Here is a 17,554-nt window from a genome sequence, read left to right as displayed (position 1 = left end):
GAACGCCCCCCAACCGCCGGTGAGTGCCAACCAGAGGTCTCACAACTTCAAATACCCACCGACCACTAATTTATTACCATTTTCGTCCTTCATATATGCGCTGACGGGTGGGCCCTATGGTAATGTGCGCTGCTGAATGTGGACCGTTTGACTGGTCAATTGATCATGTTATCAACAAATTACGGAGTTGTATGGTGAGCCAGTGACCGTATGATCACCCTAAAATGTACTCCTATTTTATTAACACAGTACAAACTCAAACTACAGTTTCTTTCTTTCATATACGGGCTGACAGGTGAGCCCCACGGTTACGCGCCCCGATGGTGCAACACTAGTTGCACCGCGTGGAACATTTGACTGGTCAATTGATTGTATCATCAACAAAATACGGAGTTGTACGGGTGAGCCAGTGACTGTATAATCATGATATGTATTTGTTTAACATGGTACAAACGCAAGGGCTCATATATACATGCAAGCACTCACCGCTATAAGCGCACACACGCGAACCCTACCCCTATGAGCACCTTCGAGAGAGTGGGCCAGCATATATGATCTTGAGATTTTATGAAGTCACCATAGGTGCCTTGTAGTCGAGTGGAATGTCTCCTCCCACTGAACATACGTCGCCGAAAAATACTGAAATTAACACAAGATAAATGCAAGCACCTGGACTTTAACCTTGGTGGGCTCGAGAAACCACTATCCTCTAACCATCCAACCACATGTTGGTTAGCACGACAAAATGTATGTGGTGACCGTGATGAGCTTATTCTAAAGTCCAGTGACCATATCGTGCTTTCGCTTCAAATACAATGACCGTAAGTGTCGTCAACAAAATACGGAGCACGCATCAAATGCAATGTCCGTCAGTGTCATCAACAAAATATGGAGACGTATCATGAGCTAGATACCGTTGTACTATTGTATATGCTTATTTTCTTAGTGGCTGATTGCGTGTGTGGTGTGGTGGGCACATCATTTCTAGTTGTGGTGGGTCAACATGAAGACTCATGGGTCGGTTCCATCCTGCGCCACATATAGGTTGGACCGAGACGTGTTATACGAAGACCCATGTGGAGGACTCGGCGTACAACATGAAGCTACCAGAGTCGCGGAGGACTCTATCCCCACTGGTGATAAGCCGACTATATATGATTTGTAACTCTAGGCCCTTAGTATGTTATACAAGCTTGGGGCTAGTTCGTCGATAGTATACACACATGCACAATGCCTGGTATTCACGTGTACTTTGTACACACCCCTATCACTAATATACAATACCAGGAGTAGGCTCTTTCTTCAACTACAATTGAATTCTAGCATGTGCATGTGTTTATTTCATATTATCGATCCATAGAGTGAGAGCGGTTTGAAATATAGGCAATGGATGCTTTTGCAATTCATATATAAACATTAATTAGTGCACTCCATGTTGTTAGTGTGAAGCACTTTATACATTTGTCACTTGCATGGATACATTCCAAATTGCTAGCTACAAAATAGAATACATGTCGAATTCAACATAAAGGGGGTTTCAAAGATTCGAATTCATAGGAAGTGCATTCATCTATTTGAACCCGAGATAATGGCATTTGTAAATCAGATGTAAAAGGGGGCATCAATCTTTGTTGTGAGTTTGAACATGCTATATATATTCATACGCATATCTAACTTTTTTTGCAACCAAGGAGATTATATCTGGAACCAAGCATGAACTGAGGTAAGTTGCATATTTTTTAATATATACTCGTGTACAATGTATATTCAAATGTACCCCCTCCATTCCAAAATAATCGTAGCTTTAGGATTTTCAAGAGCAAAGATTTGTGAAGTTTGACAAATCCTGAAGTTCAATTCAAGAGAACCGAAAATGTTAAGGCCTTCTTTGGTTCATAGGATAGGAATTTTATAGTAATAGGAAAATCATAGGAAGTGAGATGACATGCATGTCAATTCCTATAGAGAAAGAGATGTCATTTGGTGCATAGGATAGGATTTTTTCCATTGAGTCTAGGCTAATGTTTTTTTCCTCCAAAACGTGAACGATTGATTCCTATCCTACATATGAATAGGAATCCATTCCTACAAACCAAAGTGCTTCAAAGGAATTTTTCCTTTGCAAATCCTATCCTATAGAATTCCTACAAAAATCCTACAAACCAAAGGAGGCCTAATGCTTCTGCTCCCAAATATTGAACGAAACGCCAAATAGGCCTCTGGTCACCCGAAACCGCGCGAGACTAATGTCTTGGTGGTAGGAAATTACTGTCCTGACTCTGGCCCGTGTAGCCTATCGGCCCGATGTCCAAAGGTCTAAATCGGGGTAGGTTTGTAACTTCACCAAGACGCCAGAGAAGCATTCATACGCCGTGGGTGCCTACCCATGCACTCAGCCGAAATCTATCCCGCCCACATTTGGGACACCTGACATGACTGTCCTACCCCAACCTGCAATATGTCCGAAATTTTAGATGGGGGGAAAGTTTGTAACTTTCCCCAAATTTCAAACAAGTGCATCTCAAACCGAAACATTGTTCCCCCTTAGTTCCCCGCCTCCCTCCGTTTCCCCATTCATACTCTGTGGGCGCGAAAACACCCTCTCCACCAGCCGCGAAACCCCAGCCTCTTCCGTCCTCCACCCCATAGCGGCCAATCCACCGCCACCCTCCTCCATCACGTCGGAGCCGGTACCCCGATGTCGTCATCCAACGCAACCGCAACCGCAATGCCCTCAAGGACTTAGCCGCTGAAGCCGAGGCAAAGCTGCCTCCACGATGCCGACGCCAACGTGCACCGTACCAGAACCACTTCGACCACGCCGTCCTGCGCCTCACTACTGCGGCTCCACTGTCGCAACCGTCCACCGCACCGGAGTTGTTCCTGCTACGCCGTCGTTCGCCGCCTCGGATCTGCTTCCCTGCCACCGACAGACGGCCACCGCACCACACTCAACAACTAGGCCATGGGTTCGTCCACGGCTGCATCGTCCTCCACAACTTCTGGTTTCCGGTGAACAACAAGAAGATCATCGGAAAAAATAGAAGGATGACACAGCACTGCCAGCAGAAAGAGGTACACCTCTTCCCTTATTCATGCAAATCTTACGTCTCCGCTCACACTGTATTCGTCCCACGAAAGAAACTAGTTGAGTGCTTCTTACTGCATCTTCTTCGTGATACTAAATGCACAAGGTTTCCTCCCTTTTACTATTTCACCTTTGCTAGAGGTCAGTAGCCCGCCTGGATTTCAATTCAGGGTCAGTCGAACCGCAATTAATAGAAGCAGCACCCGCTTAGGCGCGCGGAGCACCTACTCCGCCTGTTCCCCGGGGAAGCGGCGCATCGGTGTCTATCATAGGGGTGTGGGGCGCAGGAGCTGCTTGTGCCCGATCTGGAGGTCGACGGGGCTTGAATGGATGGCCGGGGGGGTGGTGCCAAGCACGGCGGTGCGGTGAGGTCGAGGGGAGGGCGCAGGCAGGGGAGGAATACTGGGCCGGTGGTCGCTGGCATTTCGAGGAAGATCGTCAACACTGACTCGCTGGAGGTAGATGAAGGCGATCTGCCCGTTCTTTGTACATCGAACGGTGCAGAAAAAATGGACTGACCTATTTTCTTTCAGTCGGCTGTTATTTTCATAGAATCCTGTAGTAATTTAGTGTGCCATGCACGTTGTAGAGCTATCATATGTCTCCCGTCATTTATTTCTCACCAACCTGCTATCTGCTACCTTTACACTGTACTAATTGTGCACACACTTCACCCATACTCACACTATTGTTTTTTTATGCATGGGTATTTCAGACTCTGACGCTGTGTTGATGAATGCAGAAAAGAAAAGACAGAAGTCGCTCCAGTGTAATTCGAAGATAAGCACTAAACGTTCCAACACTCTAACGGGTGCAGTGTCAGCAGTTGGAGACAGTAAACTTAGCTCTGTAGTTGATGATCTCAATTGCCACACACAACCATCCCAGGTGCTTGCTTTAACTTCGCGCTGTCAAATGTGGTTGCATGTTGCATATGGTGTCTAGCTTGTATTGCTTACAATTTGGTTAAATTGCATCTGCTTACTTTACACATTATACCTTTGATAATGACATTCCTTCCTGTTTTTGATACATACTACATATGTCTATTAGCCATGTTCGTACATCAAAATAATGCTCTTTTGTATCCCTCGTCAATCACTTATGATGAGACAGTCACCCGGGTGGGTTTCTGTGAGACGCCATACTCCTTTAAGGAGTGCAGTGTCATCCTCCCCACATGATTCTCGAGAAACAGCAAGGCTAAATGAAGATAGTCAACGTAGCTCTCTAGTTGATCACCGCAATTCCCCCACACCACCATCGCAGGTGCTTGCTCTTACTTGGCAGTGTGATATGTAGTGTTCGTCTTACATGAAAGTAGTGTTCGTCAGTATCATGCATCAATGAGTTCTGAATAGCAAATTTTATTCCTTTTTCTTGTGGGTTTGACTTGACAAGGCAAAATCAAGAAAGAGGAAGGAAAAGAGTAAGGAAGGCGATGATGGTGGTCCTCTGCAGCAACGTAAACGGAGCATCTGTACTGATTCTCCTTGTACTGATAATGCATTACAAGGTCCAAGTCTCCGCTCCCCTACTCCACCATCCAAGGTGCTTGCTCTAACTTGGCAGTGTGATATCTGGTTGCATGTTGCATATGGTGTCTAGCTCATATTGCTCCTAATTAGTGTAAACTGCATCTTCTTAGCTTACACATGATACATGTGAATATGACACAATTTCTTGTTTTTGGTACATACTATATCTTATGATAAGGCACTTTTCTTGTTTATCCCTCATCAATGCTCCTAATTTGTTAAATTGCATCTCCTTAGCTTACACATTATACATGTGAACATGACACGCCTTCCTGTTTTTGGTACATACTACATCTGCCTATCCCACCATGTTCTTACATCAAACTACTGTTCTTGTGTATCATGCGTATATCGCTTATGATGAGACAGTCACGCGTGTGGGTTAATATGAGATGCAATACTCTTATAAAGAATGCAATTTCATCCTCTCCACATGATTCCCAAGAAACAGCAAGCCTAAATGAAGATATTGAACGTAGCTTTGTACCTGAAGACCGCACTTCCCCTACACCACCGTCACAGGTGCTTGCTCTAACTTCGTAGTGTGATATGTGGTTGCATGTTGCATACGGTGTCTAGCTTGTAATGCTTCTAATTAGGGTAAATTGCATCTGCTTAGTTTACACACTATACCTGTGAATATGACATGCCTTCCTATTTTTGGTACACACTACATCTATGTGTTAACCTTGTTCTTACATGAAACTACCTCTCTTCTGTATCCTGCATCAATCACTTACGATGAGTCACCTTTATTCGTTGCATATTGCATATTATTTCTAGCCTGTTGCCATGTATTGCTTCTAATTTGGTCAAATACATTTGTTAGGGCACCCTTTTAATTTGGCAGAGTGATATTGGTTTCATCTTTCATATGGTTTCTAGCTTGCATCGATTCTAACAAGTTCAAGCACCTTGTGCTTAGTTTACACTTTATACATCATACATGTCAATATGTCATGCCATCCTGTTTTTCATATATATTCCATCCTCCTATCATGCGGCTGCCTTACATGAAAGTAGTGTTCGTCATGTCGGATTTCGGGTTCCGGCAGACCCTTGAGGTTCGAACACTGGGGTGCGCGCAGAGATTTCGCCTTCTACCTACCTGCACCCCTCCGCCTCGCTAAGATCTAAGCTATGGAAAGAACAGCACAAGAGACACAGGGTTTATACTGGTTCGGGCCACCGTTGTGGTGTAATACCCTACTCCAGTGTGTGGTGTGGTGGATTGCCTCTTGGGCTGATGATGATGAGCAATACAAGGAAGAACAGCCTCGTGAGGGTCTGTTCTTGGTTGTGTGGGATGAACTGCTAGGAGGAGTTCAGTCACCCTTCTCTCTCTCTCTCTTCTCGATTCTCTCTCCGATTTTGATTTCGATCCCAACTTGTTTCTGGGTTGGCCGATTCTCGATCCCCCCTACCCTAGGGGTGGCTAGTCCTATTTATAGGCAAAGGCCCTGGGCCTCTTCCCAAATATTGAGCGGGAAGGGCGCCAACAATTGGCCATTTTGAAGGGTAACATCTGGTACACTTATCATGACTAAAGTTGGTCCTCGCCTGCCAAAGGCTCTGGTGGTGACGCTGGCTTGGGCTCCACAATGACTTCCTCCCTGCCGTTGGGCTGGTCTTGGTCTTGTTGCACCGAAACGGGTGCCTTTGCTTGATGCTCTCGCCTGCACTTGCTCCCTTTGCACCAAAGAGGAAAGGGGGACATTGCGCGGGCTGGCGCCCGCCTGGCACCCTTGGTCGTCATGGCTTGCGTCACGGGCACCGCGTGAGGTACCCCGCCTTGATCTCTCCACCTCCTCGCGAGCCAGCCTGATGAGGCCGTGCCTGAGGAAGCTCCGTGTCGTCCGCCCCGCGAGGCTTGACCCCTCGCGAGGGTCTTGGGTTTGTGTTGATGAAGATGGGCCGTGCTGGGCCCCTCCTCGAGCCACGCCGTAGGCTACATGCAGGCAAGTCTGGGGACCCCCGTTCCCAAAACGCCGACAGTAGCCCCCGGGCCCAAGGCGCGCACGGACATGGCCGTGAAGGGAGGCGAAAGGGCAAGTGCGAAGCATCGTGGGCCCTAACAGCCTGCGGCCTTGGGCGCCGCGTGGCGGTTGATTGGACGTGGACGTCTCCGCTTCCCCATGGCGCCTCAGCAACTGCACGGATTGGACAAGTCCCTTCATGCAAAGCAGGTCATGATTACTTGCGATCGTGGGGGGGCGACGGTTGGCCCTCGCCGGCTATAAGTACGGATTAGCGCGCGCCCTTCCAGTTCACCCCCCTTGCTTCTCCTTCTTCTTCATGGCCCCGTCGAGGAGGTTCTCGGCCGCAGAGAAGGGGAAGGCTCGCCAGGTTGAGCCTGCCTCTCCCCCGCCAAATCGCGGCCGAGGGCGCCCTCGCAAACATCCTGTGGCCACCACGGCAGCTCCCCGCGGCCGTGAAGACGATTTCCAGCATGGTGTCGGGCGGACTGCCGTGGCTGGGGGGCGTGCTTTGGTCGCGCGTTCCCCTAGGCCGCGCTTTCACGCTGCAGAGGTGCTGCCGGAGTTCGTTGTGTGGTCGGCGGAGCCAACTAGCACCTGGCTTCAACTTCCTCGCTTCCTCCTCGGCGAGCTCCCGGCCGGCGCCCCGGGCGGTCTGGCTTCAGGCAGACGGATCGTGCAGCCGGGCCTCATGGGCTTCACTGGAGGTCTCCGCAGCCGGGAGCCTGGCCTTGACCCGCAGTTGGCAGAAGTTTTCCCGCGCGCGTGGCCTAAGCCGTCGGTGCACCCTACACTTCAAGTTTGATGGCGATGCCACCCTCTACGTGAGGGTGTTTGGGGAAGATGGTCGCCACGCGGGGTGCTGCCCTGAGGACGACGACCGCGGCCGGGAACCCAGCCCCGACGATGATGGAGAGGACAGCGCTCGCGTGATTGGCGACGCTCAGGGTTCCCCAAACTTCACCGGTTCTTCTTCATGTGGAAACTCTTCCAGCGGTGGCCGCGGTCAGCCTCCACGCCGTCGTACCTGCTTGGGAGGTGGTAGCGTGTCTGCCCGCCGTCGCGCCTCGATGAAGCGCGAGAGGGAGTCTGCCTGAGCCCCGGAGGCAGCTCGAGTCTTCCCTGCAGGCCGGTGTGAGGCGAGTTGCGCTTGATTTGTTCTTTCTTTTCCTTTTTCCCGCATAAAAAGCCAGTAGCATGGAGCCCCGCGGGGGCGTGTTTGGGTTATTGCTGTTAATCATCGATGTGCTTCCGTTATCGTGCCTTCTGGATATGTGCCCGCGCGTGGATAGTTCCCAGCCCCAGCCGTGGGGGGCGACCAACCCAGGCCCTGTGTTCGTGTCGCGGTGCCCGTGGGGCACGAACTGGAGGGGTGCTCCTGTAATGGACCTAGGTCGCGAAACCTTTGAATGACTAGGACAGGAACACTCACGAGGGCGCTCGGCTGCCCCCTTCGCGAGGCCTTGCATAAGAGAAATCGAGGCAGGAGAGTGAAAAGTCGAAGAACCACAGGCCAAAGACGGCAATAACTTCAATAAAACTTCGAATGAGAATGAAAAAGCCAACTGCGGAAAGCAAATGAAAAAGAACGCGTCCGGCACCTAATCTAGTCTTCGACGTCTTCTCACCAGCGCGGAGCTAAGTGCTGCCACTGGGCATGGGAGGGAGCCCCAGGGCCTGAGGCCGGCGCTCGTGAGACTCCGGGGCGTGTACAGCCCCAACTCATTATTACATGAGAGTGTCATGGGCGGTGAGCTTCACAGGCGTTGGCCTTCTTCACAGGCTCTGGGCCTTTTCCAAAACGCGACAGCTTCACAGGCTCCGGGCCTTTTCCAAAACGCGACAGCTTCACAGGCATTCGCCTTCTTCACAGGCTCTGGGCCTTTTCCAAAACGCAACAGCTTCACAGGCATTCGCCTTCTTCACAGGCTCTGGGCCTTTTCCAAAACGCGACAGCTTCACAGGCATTCGCCTTCTTCATAGGCTCTGGGCCTTTTCCAAAACGCGACAGCTTCACAGGCATTCGCCTTCTTCACAGGCTCTGGGCCTTTTCCAAAACGCGACAGCTTCACAGGCATTCGCCTTCTTCATAGGCTCTGGGCCTTTTCCAAAACGCGACAGCTTCACAAGCATTCGCCTTCTTCACAGGATCTGGGCCTTTTTAGGGGTAGAACCCGGAGGTGCTGGATGTTCCATGCGTTCTGGACCGGCACCCCCTCCTGAGTCTCCAACCACGCGGAGCCGGGCCTGGAAACATGAACAACCTTGAACGAGCCCTCCCACATGGGAGAGAGCTTGTGCAGTCCCTCCCTGGAGAGAACCCGCCTGAGCACGAGATCTCCTACCTCGAGAGTTCTGGGGCGGATGTTGCGGCAGTGATATCATCGCAGTGCTTGTTGGTACCTCGCCGCTCGCAGCGCGGCTTCTCAGCGACGTTCCTCCCCCAGCACAAGGTCCATCCCCCGCATGGCATCCTGCCGTGCCTCGTCGAACGCCAGGACCTACGCGGAGCGACGTCTGACCTTGTGAGGGAGGACCGCTTCGGCTCCGTAGACCAGGAAGAATGGGGTCTCTCCAGTTGGCTTGGTCACGGTTGTGCGGATGGACCACAACACGGACTGAAGCTCATCATACCAACCTCTGCCGCAGGCCTCCAGCTTCTTCTTGAATGTCCTGGTCTTGAGGCCCCTCAGGACCTTTGCGTTGGCTCGCTCAGCCTGGCCGTTGCTTTGGGGGTGCGCCATCGAAGCGTAGCATATCTGCGTTCCAAGGTTAGCACAGTATGTTTTGAAGAGGTTACTGGTGAACTGCGAACCATTGTCTGTGATGATGCGGTTCAGCACCCCGAACCGGCTCACGATGCCCCTGATGAACTTGACCGCGGAACCCGCGGGGATGGTGCGGACGGCCTCTACTTCAGCCCGCTTGGTGAACTTGCCCACGCCGACGTAGAGGTAGCGGTAGCCCCCTGGCGCCCGAGGAAATGGGCCGAGGATGTCCAGCCCCCAGACTGCGAATGGCCATGAAAGGGGTATAGTCTACAGGCCTCCTGCCGGCTGATGGATCTGCTCGGCATGGAACTGGCAGGCCTCACAAGCTTTCACCAGTTCGACGGCGTCATTGAGTGCAGTGGGCCAATAAAACCCACTGCGGAACGCCTTGCCGACGAGGGTCCGTGATGATGAATGATGTCCATAGTCTCCGCCGTGTATATCTTCCAGTAGTTCCTTTCCTTGCTCCCTGGAGATGCAGCGTAGGGATACATCGTTTGGTCACTTCCGGTAGAGCTCTCCATCCTTGATGTAGTATGCCGTGGCCTGTCGTGCCACACGCTCCGCTTCCTCCTCCTTCTCCAGCAGGGTCCCTTGTGTTAAGTAACTCCGAAGCTCCGTGATCCAGCACCCCTCCTGAGGTTCCATCGTCAGGAGCAGGCGTGCTCCTGAGGCCAGGCCACAGACCGGGGCTCCCGAGGCAGGTGGCTGGGGGAGCTCCTCCCGAGGCTGAGCCGTGTTTGACAATGACGGCAGGGCTGAGGGCTTGAAGAGCCGCTCCTCGAAGACGCCAGGCTCCTGAGGTAACCGCCTGGACGCCCGTTTGGCGATGTCGTCGGCCTCCTGATTTGTGCCACGGGGCATGAGGGAGTCCTGGATTAGGGGGTGTTCGGGTAGCCGGACTATACCTTCAGCCGGACTCCAGGACTATGAAGATAAAAGATTGAAGACTTTGTCCCGTGTCCGGATGGGACTTTCCTTGGCGTGGAAGTCAAGCTTGGCGATGCGGATATTCAAGATCTCCTACCATTGTAACCGAATCTGTGTAACCCTAACCCTATCCGGTGTCTATAGAAACCGGAGGGTTGTAGTCCGTAGGACAACAACTCCATATACAACAATCATACCATAGGCTAGCTTCTAGGGTTTAGCCTCCTTGATCTCGTGGTAGATCTACTCTTGTACTACCCATATCATCAATATTAATCAAGCAGGAGTAGGGTATTACCTCCATCGAGAGGGCCCGAACCTGGGTAAAAACATCGTGTCCCTTGTCTCCTGTTACCATCCGGCCTTGACGCACAGTTTGGGACCCCCTACCCGAGATCCGCCGGTTTTGACACCGACATTGGTGCTTTCATTGAGAGTTCCTCTGTGCCGTCGCAATCAGGAAGGATGCCTCCTCCCGTCTTTAAAGACGGTGTCGTTGCTAAGGGAGCCTTGGTTGTCGGCCAAACTCTCCGGCTAGGTGGTTTCCTCATGACCGCCTGTTCGGCTGTTGCGCCGACGGTGACCTCTCGGGTCATCAAAAGCAACCTACACGTCAGCTCGAAGCTCGTCGAGCAGCTAGATCCAATGGAGCTCTCTTCCGTAAATGAGCTCTTGGATCGCATCGCCGCCCTGGGGGTCGCTATGGATTACGACTAGGTTGGGCTTAAACCCGATCTAAGAGAAATTAACTCCCCCCAAGTCACCCACCACGTTGCCGTGGTAGAGGCGCAGTGCGGCGACACTTCATCTATTTTAAGGACTAGCTACGTCCGAATTCCCGACCCCTCCAAGCCGGATACCCGCGGAGGGGAGGATGTAACTCAAGGCCTGAGCTTAGGATCAGGCAACGGGCTAGATTCATTGGACAACATCCAAGAATCCAAACTTCAGAGTTCAGAAACTCTTCGGCCTCCGAATCTTGGATTGGGTGAGGTTTCAGATTCAATGACACCCGCCCACCCGAACATAAGCGATCTCTCCCAAATCAGGCAGAGGCCCAAGGAAACAGTACATCATTACTGGGCCAGATTCCTCCTGGTTATGAACAGGATAAAGGATTGCCGCGAGGGAGACGCAATCTCAATTTTCTGCAGTAATTCCACGGACGAGGGAATCCTTAACACCGTAAGTCATCGTGATATTACACGCTTCGCTGACTTGGCGTCCATAGTACAAAAATAATGTGCAATGGAAAGCGCCTGGAAAACCAAAATAAAAGTTTGGGATAATCCGGCCTTGAATAGTAATCCCGTCCGAACTAAGAGGGTGCATCATCATAGGACACCCGGGATAAACACCAAAAAGCCAAAACCCTCTACAGGGCATGGAACCGTACTGGAAAGGTGGCTTGATGGACCCTGTAGAATTCACAGTACAGAGGACGCCCCACCAACTCACAGCCTTAGAGCATGTTGGATACTCCAGCAGGTGGCCAAAATTGGCGAGGACCTCTTAATTCTGGAGGCCACAGAAAGCCAGCCCGAGGACACCAGTACCGTTCTCACAGTCTTTGAGACTTTCGCATCAAACAATATGCGAAAAAGAACACTCCATAGCCTCGCCGAAGTCTATCAAGTTGCAATAATAAATCCATGGAGCGACACTGCTATTATCTTCTACGCAAGTGATGAACCTAGATTCCGAACAGCCCGAGCACCAGCCGCATTGGTCCTCAGTCCCATAGTGGACGGCTTTCGCCTCACCAAGGTGCTCATGGATGGAGGCAGCGGACTGAACCTCATTTATGAGGAAACCCTTCAAAAAATGGAAATAGACTGGAACCGCATCGAGCGAAGCAGCACAACCTTTAGAGGAATAATCCCTAGTCGGGAAGCGCGCTGCACAGGAAAAATCACACTAGATGTGGTGTTCGGCACGCCGGATAATTACAGGTCCGAAGAAGTCACGTTTCAGGTGGCCCCGTTCAAAAGCGGATATCACGCTTTACTAGGGCGGGAAGCATTCACAATCTTCCAAGCAATACCCCATTACGGGTACATGACGCTTAAGATGCCCGGGCCAAACGGAATTATCACTCTAGCTAGTGATCCGGACATAGCACTCCGCGCCAAAAACAAGACGGCCGCATTAGCCCTTGAGGCACTATCCGAAGCCTTAGCGGCCGAGGAACTAACTGCGCTGCGCTCCATGGTTAACAGGGATGATGTGATACTCGACAAGAGATCCAAATCCACATCCTTCAAGCCAGCTGATGAAATAGTCAAATTCCAGGTCCATCCAACGGACCCCAATAAAACAGCTTCCATCGGGGCACGACTGAACCCTGATATAGACACCGCACTGCGAGAGTTCCTACGAGAGAACTGGGACATTTTCACTTGGCACCCTTCAGACATGCCAGGGATCCCACGCAGGCTGGCCGAACACAACTTAAATATCCTAAAAGGATTCAAACATGTCAAACAAGCCCTTCGGCGATTTACCGAACCCAAGAGACAGGCTATGGGAGAGGAGCTAGCCAAGCTATTGGAGGCCGGATTCATTAGAGACATAAAACATCCGGACTGGCTAGCAAACCTGGTGATGGTACCAAAGAAGGACAAATCATGGCGCCTCTGTGTCGATTTTAAAGACCTTAACAAGGCTTGCCCAAAGGATCCCTTCCCCCTCCCCCGTATCGATCAAATTATCGATGCCATCGCAGGACACGATTCGTTGTGTTTCCTCGACGCATACTCCGGTTACCATCAAATCAAGATGGCAGAATCAGACCAAGCCGCAACAGCATTCATCACACCATATGGCCCATTCTGCTTCAACACAATGCCCTTCAGGCTGAAAAACACCGGCGCAACATATCAGCGCATGATCCAGACATGCCTGGCAAACCAGATCGGCAAAACAGTGGAGGCATATGTGGATGATGTGGTCGTCAAGTAAAGACATGTCGAATCTCTAGTAGACGACTTGAGGCTTACATTTGATAACCTCCAAAAATATGACACCAAGCTCAACCCGGAAAAATGCGTCTTCGGCGTCCCAGCCGGAAAGCTCTTGGGCTTCATTGTATCCGGTAGAGGAATTGAAGAAAATCCAGCCAAGATCTGAGCTTTGTCACAATTGGATATCCCAAAGGACCTCAAACAAATACAAAAATTAACCGGATGCGTGGCGGCTTTAAGCCGCTTCATCTCCCGCTTGGGAGAAAAGGCACTACCCCTCTATCGCCTCCTTCGGCGCACCGAACACTTCGAGTGGACGGATGCCGCCACGGCCGGACTTGATGAAATAAAAGCCATATTGGCAACAAACCCAGTCCTGGCCGCGCCGAACACCGGCGAACCAATGTTATTGTACATTGCAGCAACACATCAAGTTGTCAGCGCAGTGCTCGTTGTCGAGCGGGAAACGGATGGACACAAATTCCCCCTTCAAAGGCCGGTCTACTACGTGTCCACTGTCCTCACTCCATGCAAATCACGATACCCGCATTACCAAAAGATTGCATATGCGGTATTCATGGCATCCCGGAAGCTACGACACTACTTTCAAGAGTGTTCCATAACAATAGCCTCGGAAGTACCACTCAACGATATTATCAACAACCGCGATGCAACGGGCCGGATTGCAAAATGGGCCATTGAGCTTCTCCCGTTTGATATAACCTATAAGCCACGGCGAGCTATTAAATCGCAAGTTTTGGCCGACTTCGTCGCAGAATGGACGGAGGCCGAGCTCCCTAAAGAGTACGACACATATTCAAACTAGATTATGCATTTTGACAGCTCCAAAATGTTGGCCGGACTGGGGGCTGGCGTCGTCCTGACGTCCCCCACAGGAGACACAGTCCAATATGTGCTCCAGATCATGTACACGGATTCCAACAATGCAGCCAAATATGAGGCCCTCCTACATGGTCTCCGGATAGCAGTATCCAGCGCCTAGAGGTACGCGGGGATTCAAACCTCGCGATATCCCAAATAAATGGAGACTTCGACGCCAAGGACCCAAAAATGGCAGCTTACCACAACACCATCCTAAAAATGTCAGCTCGGTTCGAAGGGCTGGAGTTTCACCATATAGCCTGAGAAAACAATCAAGCAGCGGACGTCCTGGCACGCTTCGGAGCAAAACGCGATGCAGTCCCCCCCCCCAACATCTTTTTGGAAAGATTGTTCAAGCCATCCGTAGCATGGGAGGGGGAACCCACAAATAACAGCCCGGACCCAGCCGCACCACTCGACGCCGAACAATTTGACATAATTGGAGGCTCTGCCAATGAAACTACACCTTCAGCCCACGTAATAATGGCGGTTATCGCCCCATGGACAGAACCATTCCTAGCCTACCTTACTAGGCAGGAACTCCCAGAGGACCAAAACGAGGCCCGCTGCATATTGCGGCGATCTAAAGCCTATAGAGTCCATGAGGGAGAGCTTTATAAGAAAAGCACTACCGGAGTCCTTCAAAGGTGCATCTCCGAAGAGGAAGGGCGGAACCTTCTGGCTAAAATTCATGCCGGACTCGGTGGTCACCATGCCGCTGCTCGGTCCCTTGTTAGCAAGGCTTTCCGTACAGGCTTTTATTGGCCGACGGCCTGGGCAGACGCTCAGGACCTAGTCCAACGATGCGTTGGTTGCCAACTTTTTGCCAACCAAAGCCATATGCCACCCACCGCACTCCAAACTATACCCATCACCTGGCCTTTTGCGGTCTGGGGGCTTGACATGGTCGGACCCCTTAAAGGTGGGACCCATAGGAAAAAATACTTACTGGTCATGGTGGATAAGTTCACCAAATGGATAGAAGCCAAGCCTGTTAAAACGGCTGAATCCAGACCTGTGATAGACTTCATATCCGGGGTTGTACACCGTTATGGCGTCCCCCACAGCATCATAACCGATAACGGTACAAACTTTACCGCCAACGAGGTAAAACTCTGGTGCAAAAACATGGGCATCAAGCTCCATTATGCTTCCGTCTATCACCCACAAACCAACGGCCAGGTCGAACGTGCAAATGGTCTTATCATGAGCGACATTAAACCCAGACTGGTGCGGTCCCACAAGGAATCTAACATGCACTGGGTAGAGGAGCTCGACTCTGTGCTATGGGGGCTGCGGACCACGCCAAATCGCACCACCGGATACACACCATTTTTTATGGTGTACGGCGCAGAGGCAGTTCTGCCCTGCGACATAATTCATGACTCACCTAGAGTGCGCATGTACGAAGAAAGAGAAGCCGAGCTCGATCGGCAGGACAACTTGGACGCCTTGGAGGAGGAGCGTGACATGGCAAAAGCCCGTTCCGCATTTTATCAACAGCAGGCCCGAAAATATCAAAGCAGAGAAGTACGGGCCAAAAATTACAATGTTGGCAAACTAGTTCTACGCCTGCCAGATAAGAAAAAGGACAAACTCAAGCCCAAGTGGGAAGGTCCATTCATAATTGACCAAGTCCTGACTGGTGGGGCGTACCATCTGCGAGATGCGTCGGATAACCGACTCGAGCCGAACCCGTGGAACGCCACCCGTCTCCGAAGATTCTATGCCTAGCGCCGGACTCTGTGTTCGTCTCCTTCCTCTGTCCATTTTTTGCATTTTTCTGTCTTACATTTCTCTCCTTCCCCTCTTTTCTTTTATAGCCCTTAAAGGCTCATCTAGTGACGCGCCACTCGCGCTCATTAAACCTGGGGGCTTCTTTAACAAAAGCTTATTTATACGGGCTTCACGCCCAACACATGTGTCAAACTTCCGCATGTACCTTTTTCTTCACCATTATATGCATCGATATGACTTAAGTTTTGGCCAAGCTGGGTTGCTTGGCTCCTGTGCTTACCCCTACGTTCCCGATTGTTCGGCTAGGCGGTAAAGGGAGCACCTCTGCGATTGTTACTACCGGGTCGGCCGGATGTGTACCTCAGACTGGGTGAAGCCGAAAGCTAGCGTTCTTAAGGGAATATTTGGTCGGTGAAATAAAAGATGATCTTTTTACTCATTTTATGCACCCCCAGATGTTTTTTTCTGCGTCTTTTCATGCAGTTCGGACATGCACTTTAGGGCATGCCTCCTAGCGAAAGGAACCCCTAACGGAACTATTCTCTCTGGAAGATGTTTCTTACTAACCATGTAATATAACATAACTAGTTGGGCACCTGTCTGATAAAGCACTAATGACCCCTACGCCTGGTGTGCACGCATACCCCAGTTCTTATATAACCGCTATGGTATTTGGACACACTCCGGACCGTCAGGTCCCGAGGTTGAAGCGAAAAGGTCGGCAATGATAAATGATCTACAATCCGGCTAGAAGGCATTACACATGTCAATTCAAAATTACATAGTCATTCTGACTGATTGTATTCCTCTTCTATACCATCTAACAGGCTGTCTAATCTACAGTCCTGCTGGGAATACTTCGTGGCCAACTCTACTTGGCCGTATACTAAGCTTACAGGGATCTCCTTCCCGTCAGGCCCCACTGGTCCGACCTCGGCCATGTGGTTTGGGTCAGACTTCGTAAAACGTGTCTTCACCATGGCCCAGGCCTCCCTAGCGCCATGTCGGCAGGCCGATATCATCCACAACCGGAAGCGCTGCCGAGCTCCCTTCAGCTTCTTCGCTAGCTCTCCAAGGCCCTCAGGCATGGAGTGGGCAGGCCATAAGGATTGGGCAATGCCTCGCATCGCCTGCCGAATTCGCTCGTGCAGTTGCAAGAGTTCGGGAAGAAGGTCACCCATAGAACCGGGCATCTCCTCTGCAGGACGACCTGTGAGCACACCTACAGACATTACTCTGTTAGTCGACTTCCTCGCCGAACTCTTTTTCTAAAGTTCGTTCAAGCACTTACTAAATATGCCGCGTCGAAGCCGCCGATTCTCCTTCGTGGAGTCCGACAGCTGGCCACGAACATCTTTAAGTTTGACGCCCAGCTTGGTGTTGGCATCCTGAAGATCATTCTTCTCTCGCCTCACCTTTGTCAACGTACTCTCACCGGCCTTTAGCCGGCGTAAGAGTTGTTGCTTTTCCGGATCGAGTCCGGCGCCATCTGCAATATGATTTGTCAGATTTGCACCCACACCGCACAATACTAATCTTTCGAAGTGTATCTTACCTGAGGGGGTCTCTTTGGGCTCCCCTGTTGCGGCTAGTGCGGCCTCTAGTTGGGCCTTGCACTTTTCTAGCTCCTGGGACAGTACGGTATTCTTCTCTATAAGAACCTGCATAT

This window comes from Triticum aestivum, chromosome 1A (genome assembly GCF_018294505.1).
Source record: "Triticum aestivum cultivar Chinese Spring chromosome 1A, IWGSC CS RefSeq v2.1, whole genome shotgun sequence".
Lineage (NCBI taxonomy): Eukaryota > Viridiplantae > Streptophyta > Magnoliopsida > Poales > Poaceae > Triticum > Triticum aestivum.
This window is presented reverse-complemented; position numbering follows the sequence as displayed.